We start from the raw sequence: 12,284 nt of genomic DNA, 5'->3' as shown, positions 1-12,284 counted from the left end.
TATTTAGCAGTAGTGTGCACGTCGATGGACTCTTAAAGGTCCATGAGCCATATTTTAATTTTTAACGTATACCTACCCCTCGCGCTATGGTTCTTTTCCAAAGTCCCTTAACCCTCAAGTGGCATACCTACATCATTTTAGAGTTGGTAGAATTTCCATTTTATTTTAATTACCTAATCAAATTCACATCGATAACAAAGATATTATAACCATCTGACATGCTGTGAAATTGGTCACATGGCGGTAACAAGACCCGGGTATGGGCAAAATAAGAATTATTAAAAAAATACAATTTATATTTATAAATTTATTGCTCCTGTTACAGGAAGCACCCTGTATAGAATATTAGGTAGGTGTATAGGTAGGTAACTAATATATTTCTTCATGTAAGTACCCTAAGAAGCTGAAAATAAACCTTTCATTACTGATAAGTATCGATCATTAACGTCCGCCGAGAGTAAACTGATAAGTAGGTGCTTTCGTTCTCGATTTATCTGCACCTATCGGCTTTCCTGTGTAAGCACCGTGGCAATGGGATTACGTAGACTTATCAATATCACGTCGGGAGGTTGTAACATTTTTCTAGTCTTATAAAGCTAAGGCCATACAAGTGCGCATGTCTATATTGACCTATTGCTAATAATTGACTACGCATATATGTTATTGTTGACCCTTATACGCTTATGTTCGATATAGACGTCGTAATTGTATCTTGTGTATGTAAGGTAAGGTTATGGTAATATCGCTCCCACAGTTATTGGCCCTATAACTTTTTTTAAAGACAGCAATTACGTTACGACTTTATGTTTGTACGTTTTAAACGTTTAGGGTCTGTTATTCCATAGTTTAACCTATAAGGGATTGAGTCTTCTGAAATGTTGCACTGTATACTGTATCTAAACTCTAATCCAAAGGTAAGAAACCTTAGAAATTAGAAGCTATTATTATTTTTCGTTACTAGCCAACCGCACGCTTATAGATTTATTCTTGACAACACAAGATAAATGGCGTTACGTGACCGTTTATTCCATTTCTCGTAACAACCATGTACAGCGAAAGATGTATTATACGCCGCGGTCATGAAAACTGGCACAGGTGATATCTCGGATGCGGGGATTGCTGGGACACCGACTGTAACTACATCCAAGTCTAAATTTTATTTTAATAGTAAAAAAAAAAAATATTCACAAATCTTGCTTACAATTAACTAAACTTATGTAATATAATATATTTGTAAGACTGATGAGTGGTCTAACTACTAATAAAAAGTTTGTCGTTATAAAACAAGTAGAAAGTAACAATTTACTATTATATTTTACAGCACCAGCGCCTTGCGCGAGGTAGAAAACAGTGGAGTCCACCGAAATCACAGGTTAGAATGTGTTTTCTATTCCTGCCTCTAAGTTTTTAGTTTGTATTTTCATGTGGTTTGTATATTCCCACCATTCCGTGGAGGTATGTGGGTCCAAGGTCCAATTCATCTTGACAAAAATGAAATGGACGTTAGCAGTAAAACGTAATAGATAGTTTTTTAAGAGCGCTCCCACAAGGAAAGTCGAAATAATGCAAAATTGATGATATTCCTCGATGACATTCAGTACTTTACGCTTATTATTAGATATAATGAGTACTTGTTCCAGTAAAAGCGTCTTCTTATCTTTAGGAATTACTTTGTAAATATTAGAAAAAGGACTTATTAAATTAGTAATGATTTTTTTTCTGATGGTCGTTTCCGAAAAACCACGTCTAGTACTGAATTGTGAGCTCGTATTTGTAAATGTTGAGAAGTTTACTCTGGTAAAGCTGGCTATTTTGTATTACTAATACCCTGTACTTTAGGAATTACTTTTGACATTTTTCCTAAATACCTTTGAGAAAGAGAAAATCGAAGAAAAACAAACTCAATTTTCTCTCCGAAACAAGTGTCAATTCCTACGAAATTCTACTTAATATCGAAGTAATTTTCATACTCAAGCAATCTGCAGCGTTTGCTTATACTGTTGGTATACATTAGTGTTTATGAAATTCTATTATAATTTTTTGGCAATTTTTTGAAAACCTCTCTAATATTACTGATGACGCGCGGTCGTGAGCTCAGTGCCGCGGCAGAGCTTGTAGAGGTAGGACGTGTGTCTGTCGGCTCCGCACGTTTACAACGGCGTCGACGAGGTTTTTTATCGTTGTGTGCGGCAGGCGCCGTGTAAAATGCTATACTGCGTGCGTGACGCTGCGTGTAAACGGCGACTGAGAAACTTTGATCCTACTACTGTGTATTTGGTTTTATATAGTATAGTAATGCAATCGGACCGCATTAAAAATATTTGTAATGACCTGATATTTTATAGGTACTAAATGAAAAAAAGCGGCCAAGTGCGAGTCGGACTCGCCCATGAAGGGTTCCGTATTTAGGCGATTTATGACGTATAAAAAAAAACTACTTACTAGATCTCGTTCAAACCAATTTTCGGTGGAAGTTTACATGGTAATGTACATCATATATTTTTTTTAGTTTTATCATTCTCTTATTTTAGAAGTTACAGGGGGGGGGGGGGGACACACATTTTACCACTTTGGAAGTGTCTCTCGCGCAAACTATTCAGTTTAGAAAAAAATGATATTAGAAACCTCAATATCATTTTTGAAGACCTATCCATAGATACCCCACACGTATGGGTTTGATGAAAAAAAAATTTTTGAGTTTCAGATCGAAGTATGGGGAACCCCAAAAATTTATTGTTTTTTTTCTATTTTTGTGTGAAAATCTTAATGCGGTTCACAGAATACATCTACTTACCAAGTTTCAACAGTATAGTTCTTATAGTTTCGGAGAAAAGTGGCTGTGACATACGGACGGACAGACAGACGGACAGACGAACAGACGGACGGACAGACAGACAGACAGACATGACGAATCTATAAGGGTTCCGTTTTTTGCCATTTGGCTACGGAACCCTAAAAATGACTGAATACAAATGTTTTTGATGACATCTCAGAATATACATATATAGGTCCACATCCACAGTATAGGAGTATAGGTCTGATGATGGAGCTGGAAGGTGGTCACCGGTACTAATCAAACATGTAACTAAACCACTTTGTGTTTGGGCTCGTTTGATTCCTCTCAACGAGATCTTTGACACAAGATAGTACTGAGGGTCTGATGATGGAGCTGGAAGGTGGTCAACGGTACCAGTCAACCACGCAACTAAACCACTTCGTGTTTCGGCTCGTTTGATTCGTCTCAACAAGACCTTTGACACAAGATAGGACTCAGGGTCTGATGATGGAGCTGGAAGGTGGTCACCGGTACCAGTCAACCACGCAACTAAACCACTTCGTGTTTGGGCTCGTTTGATTCCTCTCAACGAGATCTTTGAAACAAGATAGAACTCAGGGTCTGATGATGGAGCTGGAAGGTGGTCAACGGTACCAGTCAACCACGCAACTAAACCACTTCGTGTTTGGGCTCGTTTGATTCCTCTCAACGAGATCTTTGACACAAGATAGAACTCAGGGTCTGATGATGGAGCTGGAAGGTGGTCAACGGTACCAGTCAACCACGCAACTAAACCACTTCGTGTTTGGGCTCGTTTGATTCCTTTCAACGAGATCTTTGACACAGGATAGAACTCAGGGTCTGATGATGGAGCTGGAAGGTGGTCAACGGTACCAGTCAACCACGCAACTAAACCACTTCGTGTTTGGGCTCGTTTGATTACTCTCAACGAGATCTTTGACACAAGATAGAAGTCAGGGTCTGATGATGGAGCTAGAAGGTGGTCAACGGTACCAGTCAACCACGCAACTAAACCACTTCGTGTTTGGGCTCGTTTGATTACTCTCAGCGAGATCTTTGACACAAGATAGAACTCAAGGTCTGATGATGGAGCTGGAAGGTGGTCAACGGTACCAGTCAACCATGCAACTAAACCACTGCGTGTTTGGGCTCGTTTGATTCCTCTCAACGAGATCTTTGAAACAAGATAGAACTCAGGGTCTGATGATGGAGCTGGAAGGTGGTCAACGGTACCAGTCAACCACGCAACTAAACCACTTCGTGTTTGGGCTCGTTTGATTCCTCTCAACGAGATCTTTGACACAAGATAGAACTCAGGGTCTGATGATGGAGCTGGAAGGTGGTCAACGGTACCAGTCAACCACGCAACTAAACCACTTCGTGTTTGGGCTCGTTTGATTACTCTCAACGAGATCTTTGACACAAGATAGAAGTCAGGGTCTGATGATGGAGCTAGAAGGTGGTCAACGGTACCAGTCAACCACGCAACTAAACCACTTCGTGTTTGGGCTCGTTTGATTACTCTCAGCGAGATCTTTGACACAAGATAGAACTCAAGGTCTGATGATGGAGCTGGAAGGTGGTCAACGGTACCAGTCAACCATGCAACTAAACCACTGCGTGTTTGGGCTCGTTTGATTCCTCTCAACGAGATGTTTGAAACAAGATAGAACTCAGGGTCTGATGATGGAGCTGGAAGGTGGTCAACGGTACCAGTCAACCACGCAACTAAACCACTTCGTGTTTGGGCTCGTTTGATTCCTCTCAACGAGATCTTTGACACAAGATAGAACTCAGGGTCTGATGATGGAGCTGGAAGGTGGTCAACGGTACCAGTCAACCACGCAACTAAACCACTTCGTGTTTGGGCTCGTTTGATTCCTTTCAACGAGATCTTTGACACAAGATAGAACTCAGGGTCTGATGATGGAGCTGGAAGGTGGTCAACGGTACCAGTCAACCACGCAACTAAACCACTACGTGTTTGGGCTCGTTTGATTCCTCTCAACGAGATCTTTGACACAAGATAGAACTCAGGGTCTGATGATGGAGCTGGAAGGTGGTCAACGGTACCAGTCAACCACGCAACTAAAGCACTTCGTGTTTGGGCTCGTTTGATTCCTTTCAACGAGATCTTTGACACAAGATAGAACTCAGGGTCTGATGATGGAGCTGGAAGGTGGTCAACGGTACCAGTCAACCACGCAACTAAACCACTTCGTGTTTGGGCTCGTTTGATTCCTCTCAACGAGATCTTTGACACAAGATAGAACTCAAGGTCTGATGATGGAGCTGGAAGGTGGTCAACGGTACCAGTCAACCACGCAACTAAACCACTTCGTGTTTGGGCTCGTTTGATTCCTTTCAACGAGATCTTTGACACAAGATAGAACTCAGGGTCTGATGATGGAGCTGGAAGGTGGTCAACGGTACCAGTCAACCACGCAACTAAACCACTACGTGTTTGGGCTCGTTTGATTCCTCTCAACGAGATCTTTGACACAAGATAGAACTCAGGGTCTGATGATGGAGCTGGAAGGTGGTCAACGGTACCAGTCAACCACGCAACTAAAGCACTTCGTGTTTGGGCTCGTTTGATTCCTTTCAACGAGATCTTTGACACAAGATAGAACTCAGGGTCTGATGATGGAGCTGGAAGGTGGTCAACGGTACCAGTCAACCACGCAACTAAACCACTTCGTATTTGGGCTCGTTTGATTACTCTCAACGAGATCTTTGACACAAGATAGAAGTCAGGGTCTGATGATGGAGCTAGAAGGTGGTCACCGGTACCAGTCAACCACGCAACTAAACCACTTCGTGTTTGGGCTCGTTTGATTACTCTCAGCGAGATCTTTGACACAAGATAGAACTAAAGGTCTGATGATGGAGCTGGAAGGTGGTCAACGGTACCAGTCAACCATGCAACTAAACCACTGCGTGTTTGGGCTCGTTTGATTCGTCTCAACAAGATCTTTGACACAAGATAGTACTGAGGGTCTGATGATGGAGCTGGAAGGTGGTCACCGGTACCAGTCAACCACGCAACTAAACCACTTCGTGTTTGGGCTCGTTTGATTACTCTCAACGAGATCTTTGACACAAGATAGAACTCAGGGTCTGATGATGGAGCTGGAAGGTGGTCAACGGTACCAGTCAACCATGCATCTAAACCACTTCGTGTTTGAGCGCGTTTGATTCGTCTCAACAAGATCTTTGACACAAGATAGGACTCAGGGTCTGATGATGGAGCTGGAAGAGGTGGTCACCGGTACCAGTCAACCATATAACTAAACCACTTCGTGTTTGAGCTCGTTTGATTCGTCTCAACAAGATCTTTGACACAAGATAGTACTCAAGGTCTGATGATGGAGCTTGAAGTTGGTGACCGGTACCAGTCAACCATGTAACTAAACCACTTCGTGTTTGGGCTCGTTCGATTCGTCTCAACAAGATCTTTGACACAAGATAGTACTGAGGGTCTGATGATGGAGCTGGAAGGTGGTCACTGGTACCAGTCAACCATGCAACTAAGCCACTACGTGTTTGGGCTCGTTTGATTTGTCTCAACAAGATCTTTGACACAACATAGTACTCACAGGGTCTGATGATGCAGCTGGAAGGTGGTCATCCCAGACACGAAGTGGCTTAGTTGCATGGTTGACTGGTACCGGTGACCACCATTCAGCTCCATGGCATCAGACCCTCAGTACTATCTTGTGTCAAAGATCTTGTTGAGACGAATCAAACGAGCCCAAACACGAAGTGGTTTAGTTGCATGGTTGACTAGTACCGGTGACCACCTTCCAGCTCCATTATCAGACCCTGAGTACTATCTTGTATCAAAAATCTTGTTGAGACGAATCAAACGGGCTCAAACACGAAATGGTTTAGTTGCATGGTTGACTGGTACCGGTGACCACCTTCCAGCTTCATCATCAGACCCTGAGTCCTATCTTGTGTCAACGATCTTGTTGAAATGAATAAAACGAGCCCAAACACGAAGTGGTTTAGTTGCATGGTTTATTTATTTATTTATTTATTTAAACTTTATTGCACGATAAAATTTGTACAAATGGCGGACTTAATGCCTTAAGGCATTCTCTACCAGTCAACCAATGGGTCAAACAGAAAACTTATACTTAGTGCAGGATTGTAGACAAAGAGAAGAAATATGAAACACAAATCAAGTTAAGTATTCTAAACAATATTCTAATTATACACTTACACATATATATAAATATATATTCTATATATTCTAATATTACACATATACCTACAAACATGCATAAATACATATATAAATAAATATATTATATTATACTATATTATATTATGTACCGGTTTACTGGTACCGGTGACCACCTTCCAGCTCCATCATCAGACCCTTAGTATCACCTAGTGTCCAAGATCTTGTTGAGACGAATCAAACGAACTCAAACACGAAGTGGTTTAGGGGTCATCCATTAATTACGTCACACGTTTAGGGGGAGGGAGGGGGTCAAGAAAATGTGACATGTTGTGACATGGGGGAGGGGGGAGTCACAAACATTGTGATGTCACTTTAACCTCATCAGTAACCGAAAATTAATTTATATTTTTTTATTCGCTGTACAGTTAAATAATGAGATTTTGGATGTAACTTTCGTTGTGTTATAAAATTACTAATATTTGTATATCAAAAATTATTTTTTATTAAAAAAATTATGCCGAGTTAATATTGTCGATTTCGTTGAAAACAAAATTGCCTAAAATGTGACGTCACACCAGGGGGGTGGGGTTTGCAAAATGTGACCAAGTGTAACAAGGAGGGGGGGGGGGGAGGGGTAAAAAAACCTAGAAATTTGTGTGACGTAATTAATGGATGATCCCTTAGTTGCATGGTTGACTACTGGTACCGGTGACCACCTTCCAGCTCCATCAGCAGACCCTGAGTCATATCTTGTGCCAAAGATCTTGTTGAAATGAATAAAACGAGCCCAAACACGAAGTGGTTTAGTTGCATGGTTTACTGGTACCGGTGACCACCTTCCAGCTCCATCATCAGACCCTGAGTATCACCTAGTGTCCAAGATCTTGTTGAGACGAATAAAACGAGCTCAAACACGAAGTGGTTTAGTTGCATGGTTGACTGGTACCGGTGTCCACCTTCCAGCTCCATCATCAGACCCTCAGTCATATCTTGTGTCAAAGATCTTGTTGAAATGAATCAAACGAGCCCAAACACGAAGTGGTTTAGTTGCATGGTTGACTGGTACCGGTGACTACCTTCCAGCTCCATCATCAGACCCTGAGTATCACCTAGTGCCAAAGATCTTGTTGAGACGAATCGAACGAGCCTAATCATGTTACTACATGGTTGATTGGTATCCGTGACCACCTTCATCATCATCATCAGGCTTCATCATCAGATGCTTAGAACCAGCTCGTTTCTAAACCCTCGTTGATACAAATTAAAGGTTTTATTATATAGCTAAAATAGTTTCACTATACAACCTATACCATATGCAATGACGAAAAATGAAAATAAGCGAGTACCTAAGTAAGTACTTACGTATAATTTCTTTTTAGTAATAATGACCTACATAAGTATGTATATTTGCACTGGATTTAGTATTTTCGTACCAAATAACATTTTTAGGACTTTGATATTAAAGTACAGTTAGTGTTGTTATGGTTGATTTCAATATGCTTCACGATCGGATCAAGAATGTTTAATCCATCATTGTAGTGCGACCGAGGGAAAATGCGGTGGAACGGATCGGCGTACTGAGCTCGCGGGGCCTGCCGCAGCGCGTAAAATACCTAAACTCGCTCATCCCCGAAATGTAATAGCACTCTTAATGATATAGGAGGCAAACCAGCAGATGAATCGAATGGTAAGCGATTAACGTCGCCCATGGACACCCGCAACACCAGACCATTGCCGGCCTTTGAGATGGAAATACGCTGTTTTTCTTTTAAATCAATCTTTTAATTTAAACATTTATTCTCCTGCCAAACCACAGAGTGGTTTGTTGGCAGACGAGGCTCCTTTATCTTTATATAAGCTAGGCACGTCGTGAATATGTAACTTAAACTTATGTATCTAAGTATCCCTTTACCGCATGCGCAGCCCTATATGGCAGTTATAATTTTCAACTCTATTGATAGCTATTAAAGTTAATTTTTAAACAAATACTTTTTATTTATGACATGAAGTAAGGGGTTAATTCTATATTCTTAACGTACAGTATAAAAAATGTTGAGTAATGCTTTGTTCGCTACCATTATAGAAGGTGTGAATTCAGCAATAAAAACCGGCCAAATGCGAGTCGGACTCGCGCACGGAGGGTTCCGCACCATCAACAAAAAATAGAGCAAAACAAGCAAAAAAAACAAGCAAAAAAACGGTCACCCACCCAAGTACTGACCCTGCCCGACGTTGCTTAACTTCGGTCAAAAATCACGTTTGTTGTATGGGAGCCCCACTTAAATCTTTATTTAATTCTGTTTTTAGTATTTGTTGTTATAGCGGCAACAGAAATACATCATCTGTGAAATTTTCAACTGTCTAGCTATCACGGTTCGTGAGATACAGCTTGGTGACAGACGGACGGACGGACGGACGGACGGAAGGACGGACGGACAGCGGACAGCGGAGTCTTAGTAATAGGGTCCCGTTTTTACCCTTTGGGTACGGAACCCTAAAAATTGACAAATAATAATATAGCTTTCACGGATGTTCTACGGTAGTGATATTTTTTCGTTCAATGTCGGCGTTAGTAACCCCGCCGAGAAAGGCCTTCCACCAATCGGCATCACATTAAAAACACGCATTTTTAGGGTTCCGTACCAAGTGCTTACAATGACATGAGTTCATACTTGGTAGAGCGCCTAACTTACGGCAAAGTTTATGTTGTACTAAAGTGCATGCATTTTGGAATAATAAAAAAGCAATTGCTGCAAGAAAATTTCATAAACTATCCAGACAAGAAGAAATCTTCAAGGCGCCGGGCCGCCAGAAACTTCAGCCATATAAAATATGAAGCGAGAAGGCTGAAATTAAAATCTCGTTCATTAACACTGCACCAGTCATACAGCAGGAGCGCAATCTTACTCTTTTTAGGGTTCCGTAGCCAAATGGCAAAAAACGGAACCCTTATAGATTCGTCATGTCTGTCTGTCTGTCTGTCTGTCTGTCTGTCTGTCTGTCTGTCCGTCTGTCTGTCCGTCCGTATGTCACAGCCACTTTTCTCCGAAACTATAAGAACTATACTGTTGAAACTTGGTAAGTAGATGTATTCTGTGAACCGCATTAAGATTTTCACACAAAAATAGAAAAAAAACAATAAATTTTTGGGGTTCCCCATACTTCGAACTGAAACTCAATTTTTTTTTTCATCAAACCCATACGTGTGGGATAGGTCTTCAAAAATGATATTGAGGTTTCTAATATAATTTTTTTCTAAACTGAATAGTTTGCGCGAGAGACACTTCCAAAGTGGTAAAATGTGTGTCCCCCCCCCGTAACTTCTAAAATAAGAGAATGATAAAACTAAAAAAAATATATGATGTACATTACCATGTAAGCTTCCACCGAAAATTGGTTTGAACGAGATCTAGCAAGTAGTTTTTTTTTAATACGTCATAAATCGCCTAAATACGGAACCCTTCATGGGCGAGTCCGACTCGCACTTGGCCGCTTTTTTTTACTAGCTCATGATATCGTTGGTACTACCCGTCAATCTTGTGATATACCTATAGTTAAAAAAAGGACGCTTAGCACGAGGAATTTTGTACATTGACCCACCTGTTCCTATCTCTATCGCACGCGCGTAAGGGCTCATTTAGACGGCGCGCGAACTCGTATACGATTTTTGTTACATTGCGGACCATTGAAGTTACGTCAATTCAGCCGACCGGTCAAATGACGCAATGTAATGAAACTCGCATGCGAGTTCTCGCACCGTTAAATGAGCCCTTAAAGCTCATTTAGACGGCGCGCGAACTCGTATACGATTTTAGTTACATTGCGGACCATTGAGGTTACATTAATTCAGCCGACCGATCAAAAATGACGCAATGTAATGAAACTCGCATGCGAGTTCTCGCACCGTCTAAATGAGCCCTAGTCTAGTATTTTAGTATCTTTGTGTGGTATGTTTATTAATTTTATTATATTGATACATATGTAACATAATTTTATTAAAAAACCGGCCAAGCGCGAGTCGGACTAGCGCACGGAGGGTTCCGCACCATCAACAAAAAATAGAGCAAAACAAGCAAAAAAACGGTCACCCATCCAAGTACTGACCCCGCCCGACGTTGCTTAACTTCGGTCAATAATCACGTTTGTTGTATGGGAGCCCCACTTAAATTTTTATTTTATTCTGTTTTTAGTATGTATTTGTTGTTATAGCGGCAACAGAAATACTTCATCTGTGAAAATTTCAACTGTCTAGCTATCACGGTTCGTGAGATACAGCCTGGTGACAGACGGACGGACGGACGGACGGACGGACAGCGGAGTCTTAGTAATAGGGTCCCGTTTTTACCCTTTGGGTACGGAACCCTAAAAACGAGTCGAATTGGCTTCCGCGAGTGAAGAAAATTTCATTAAGCACTGCAAAACCTAGCGTAGCCGTATCATTGTGATAGTCCAGTTCATGCAATCTACGCTGCCGCTTATAAAAGTTTTACTACTTCAGTATATTACTTTCCTTGCAGCCTTACCCGTTACGTATTGCTATATTGCTATACTCGTATTGAAACAGACAATAAAACTTATTTTATTGCATCTTAGGTCACCAGAAAAACGGCGGCACATACTCGTAAATAAAAGTGTAACTACTGCCTTACAACTAAAGTAGGCAGCCGAGAGATATAACCATAACCTACACATTTTAATAAATGACGGACGGACGGACAGCGGAGTCTTAGTAATAGGGTCCCGTTTTTACCCTTTGGGTACGGAACCCTAAAAACGAGTCGAATTGGCTTCCGCGAGTGAAGAAAATTTCATTCAGCACTGCAAAACCTAGCGTAGCCGTATCATTGTGATAGTCCAGTTCATGCAATCTACGCTGCTGCTTATAAAAGTTTTACTACTTCAGTATATTACTTTCCTTACAGCCTTACCCGTTACGTATTGCTATATTGCTATACTCGTATTGAAACGGACAATAAAACTTATTTTATTGCATCTTAGGTCACCAGAAAAAAGGCGGCACATACTCGTAAATAAAAGTGTAACTACTGCCTTACAACTAAAGTAGGCAGCCGAGAGATATAACCATAACCTACACATTTTAATAAATTTGATTAAAATGTACTTAACTAGACTATAGGCATAGCGTCGATAAGGTTTTTTTTTCCGTTGATACTATACCTACTTCGTACTAATCTATAAATTCATAAGACCTTGTTCAAGAACTTTTATAGCGGCATGGCATCGTTTCGTAATTTGATATTAGGCATATCTAGGTATTAAGCGAATAGTAGTCTC

This window comes from Cydia amplana, chromosome 9 (assembly GCF_948474715.1).
Source record: "Cydia amplana chromosome 9, ilCydAmpl1.1, whole genome shotgun sequence".
NCBI classification, from domain to species: Eukaryota; Metazoa; Arthropoda; class Insecta; order Lepidoptera; family Tortricidae; genus Cydia; species Cydia amplana.
The sequence above is the reverse complement of the archived record's forward strand: the minus strand, read 5'-3'. Positions refer to the sequence as shown.